The sequence below is a fragment of the Myotis davidii genome, unplaced genomic scaffold (assembly GCF_000327345.1).
Source record: "Myotis davidii unplaced genomic scaffold, ASM32734v1 scaffold167, whole genome shotgun sequence".
NCBI lineage: Eukaryota > Metazoa > Chordata > Mammalia > Chiroptera > Vespertilionidae > Myotis > Myotis davidii.
The window spans coordinates 1909908-1913906 of record NW_006300048.1 but is presented as its reverse complement, the minus strand read 5'-3'; the positions used below and the strand labels follow the sequence as shown (position 1 = coordinate 1913906).

The following is a 3999-nucleotide window of genomic DNA, read 5'->3' as shown; positions in this document are numbered from 1 at the left end:
TGCCCCTAACGCAGCTCCCCTGGAAGGGGACTGGCTCCTTCACGCCCTGCTCTTCATCCTGTACCCAGGGCCGGTGTTTGACAGACTTGCTTGATGCATTTCATAAACACTGAGGGAATCTGCTTCGGCGTAAGCGCTGCTGTGGCACGGTGGGACAGGGAGGAGAGACCGTCGCACGGCGGCATGGAGACAGTCTGCTCCTGCAGAACTTCCATCTGGTGTTGGTTGGAAAACACAACACCCGAGGTGACCGGCCTGGTGGAGTGATGTTTCCCACAAATGAAGGCGTGCGTGCCTGCGCCTGTGGAGCCTTCCCGCGGGTTTGGTCCTCACGGTGTCTCCACAGTCTCTCCGTCGGGCCCCGGGTTTGTAGCAGCAAAAGGAAGTTGTTTTGGCAAGAAATCGGGACAGTGAGATAATGGGGGCCAATGACCAACAGGATATGTGTCTGGAGCAAGTCCAGCCAGGTTTGGAGGCCTCCCAGGGGGCATGTAAAGGGTTCCAGAGGAGGGAGCAAACCCGGGAAAGGGCAAGATACCCTCTTGATTCCCCGAGGCTTCTGTGTGTGTGTGTGTGTGTGTGTGTGTGTGTGTGTATTTTTTCTCCCAAAGATTAAGGGCGAGGGAGATAGGAAGAAACATCAATGGTAAGAGAGAATCATCAATTGGCTGCCTCTTGCATGCCTTCCACTGGGGATCAAGTCTTCAACCAGGCACGTGCCCTGACTGGGAATCGAACCGTGACGCTCAACCACCAAGCCACACAGGCCGGGCCCTGAATGAGGAGCCCCTCTCTGATGAAGAAGGCTGCCCAAAAGTCTTAGAGCTCTGAGCCAGCGGGGCCTGGCATTGCCCGTGGATGGGCCCCTGTAGCTGCCGCATCAGGATGCCTGGGGGACCTCCTGTCTCACACACAGGCAGGAAAGCAGACACCCAGGAACAAGGCAGCATCGAAGACTGTTACCCAGTGAACCGTGAGCTGTTTTCCAGAAAGGGGCGGGGGGGTGGCGGGTGGGGGGAGTAGTTTCCCAGAGACGCTGAGTCCATCCCTGGGGCCTCCGATATCCAGGAGCTTTTGATTTTTATCTAGTCTGATGTCTCCGAAGGCTGCAGACCAAGCCAAACCTTTTGCCCCATTTGGGAACTGAACCCCTAAAATCTGGGGGTGCCGCAGGTGACACTGCTGGCCTCTCCCCTCGCCATCGCCCCGCAGTAGAAGCCAGTCTAGCCTGCTGTAGGCTCTCTCAGCAGCTCAGCAAGCAGGTGTGGGCCCGAGTGACATCACCAGCACCTGTAGGTGCTCTGCTTGTGTTTTCTGAGGTTTACAATTCACTGTGATGCTGGGGGGTGGGACCAAGGGGGCCAGATCTACCTGCCAACCAGCACCCCTTCCCCTCTGTCTTCACCCCCGCCCTCCTGGAGCTTCAACAAGACAGCTGGAGGGAACCCGCCCAGCCCAGCCCTCCCCTGCCCTGCCCTGCCCTGCCCAAGACAGCTGCGGAGATGAGCATCCTTTCTTTGGCCAAAATCCCAAGTGCTGATTCATAAGACCTGAGCCCCAAGTCCTCAGGGACAGGCGTGGAGAATCCGCCCTGCAGGCCCAGACCCCTCCAGCTGGCACCCCGCTTAGACCCCTCCCCTACCAGAAGGGGTCTGTCTGCTGTGCATTCTGGTCCCTGGCTGGAGTGACCTCACCCTCCTTCGAGACCCCCCTCCACCTCTTCTTTGTGAAATGTCTTGGAATCTTCAGGAAGCCTTCCCTGCGCCCCCCAGACGGTGAGCTTAGAGACACAGGATTGCGGGCTTTATCGCCCCTAGCAGTGTCCTGGCATGTAGGTCTGCAATGTGAGTTTGTATGAAAGACAAGACAGGGCACAGATACCCGGCTCCAGACCGTGAGGGCACTGGCCGTGATCTGGTCAAATGTGATGCGAATTAGGTCTTCCGTACGGTCGCTGACGGATCCTGAGACTCTCCTAGCAGCTCCTCCTTAAGAGAAACTTGTGATTATGAAGTAGCCAGGGTTTGGGTCACCCAGAAACTCACGTGTGAATTGTTCAGGTGTCTCCCTGCCTCGCCTTCTCTCTGCAGACCTCTTGTCAACCTCAGCTCCCCAGCGCCCCTCTCATCTTCACAGCGTCGGTGCCACAGCCTGATCTCCCTACCCGATCCCAGCCATTTGTGGAAGGGGGCGGTGTGAAAAACTCTATCCAGGAATATATCAACAAGGCCCCCTCGGACCATGGCTGCCTCCTCCAGGAAGCCACCTGAGACTCCTACTGTCCCTGCTTCTCTCCCCATGTCCTCAGCTTCCACACCCTCCATGCCGGCGAGGGAGGGAGAGGGGTGGCATGTGGCGATCACCAGGGAAGACGATGTTAATTCCCGGGTAGAGAATGACTGCTAGCCGGGGGAGAACACAGTGACAGTGAGGACCAGGAACCTGCCACCAGGAAGAGAAATAGCGCCAGTCTTCATTTCTTGATGGAGAACAGGCCACTGGAGGAGAAGTCCACACTCCCCCACTCGGCAGGTTCTCGGGCTCCACCCTGATCCCTAGGGCTTGGAGGGAGCAGTGGATGCCACTGGGTGAGACTGAAGGTGGGAGAAACAAATGCCCCTTGCTGCCCAAAGAAGCCTTGAAAATGCCCCCAAAGCCTGGCTGGTGTGGCTCAGTGGTTGAGCGCCGACATATGAACCAGGAGGTCATGGTTCGATTCTCAGTTAGGTCTCATACCCGGGTTGCAGGCTCAATCCCCAATGTGGGGCATGCAGGAGGCAGCTGATCAATGATTCTCTCTCATTTATATCTCTCTCCCTCTCCCTTCCTCTCTGAAATCAGTAAAAATGCCCCCACAGCCAAGAGTCGCATGAAATGGGCGCAGGGAGCAGCAGGGCCATGAAGGAGCCAGGCTCAGCCATCTCTGCGTGGAGGGAGGCTCCGGCGCCGGCCACTGCCATTGGCAGAACTCCAGCCTGGTAATTGGGTTACTGGATTACAAACCACCCACCAGCTTCATTTAGAAGACTAATCAGAAAGCATGTAGAACAACAGCCTTGCTCTGAAGGAGACCACGGACCATGAACCCAGGTCTTGGAGAAGTGCCTCGGCTTCGGCCTCCCCTGGGGAGCCGGGGAGAGAGACGGAGGAAAAGACTCCCAGCCCCAGCCAGTTTTGCTCAGTGGATAGAGCACCAGCCTGTGGACTCAAGGGTCCTGGGTTCGATTCCGGGCAGGGGCACACGCCGGGGTTGCAGGCTCGGTCCCCAGTAGGGGGCGTGCGGGAGGCAGCAGATCAGTGATTCTCATCGTGGATGTTTCTATCTCTCTCTCCCACTCCCTTCTTCTCTGAAATATATATATTTTTTAATTTTTTTGTTTAAAGACTCCCGGAGGCGTCCAAGGTCAGCCCCTGGACGGACCTGCGAGGAAGGCTGTTCCAAAACCAAGGCCAAGTTATTTGGGGAATTGTGTATACAGTCTCTGAATGACAGCCCCGTGTCGGAAAAGGAAAATCATTTTGGTTTTTCTTCCTCAAACAAGCGGTGGTGGTCTGGCCGGAGCAGGGTGTCACCCCTTCCGAATTGTAAGCAAACAAGTCCTGCCGAGACCTTGGCCAAAGTCAACTTCCTCTCTTTCTCTCTCTCCTTCTGGTTCAAAGGATGGCCCTTTTGGACAGTCTCCTCCTGGCAGCCTGTGCTCGCCTCCTGGTGCCCCGGGGGTGCGGGGGGAGGGCACAGGGACCGCCGTGTGCTGGAACAGGGGCAGCAAACTGGCTCTGGCCCAATCCCGCCCAGGCCTGTTCTCGTACAGCCTGTGAGCTAAGTAAGGAGCGCGCCTACATTTTTAAACGGATGAAGAAAAATCAAAAGAAGAACAGTATCTTTTGCCATGTGGAATTATATAAAATTCACATTTCTGTGTCCATAGATAGAGTTGTGTGGGAACACAGCCACGCCCATCATTTGCCTATCATCTGCAGGGGCTGCTTTCCCACTGC

At 56.3% G+C, this 3999-nt stretch overlaps 1 protein-coding gene across 1 annotated transcript in view; it reads left to right on the top strand.

The window, feature by feature from the left end:
• The window catches only part of TRERF1 (transcriptional regulating factor 1), a 213099-nt gene that overhangs the window by 165511 nt on the left and 43589 nt on the right, over positions 1-3999 (top strand). The gene's annotated exons all lie outside the window — the stretch shown is intronic.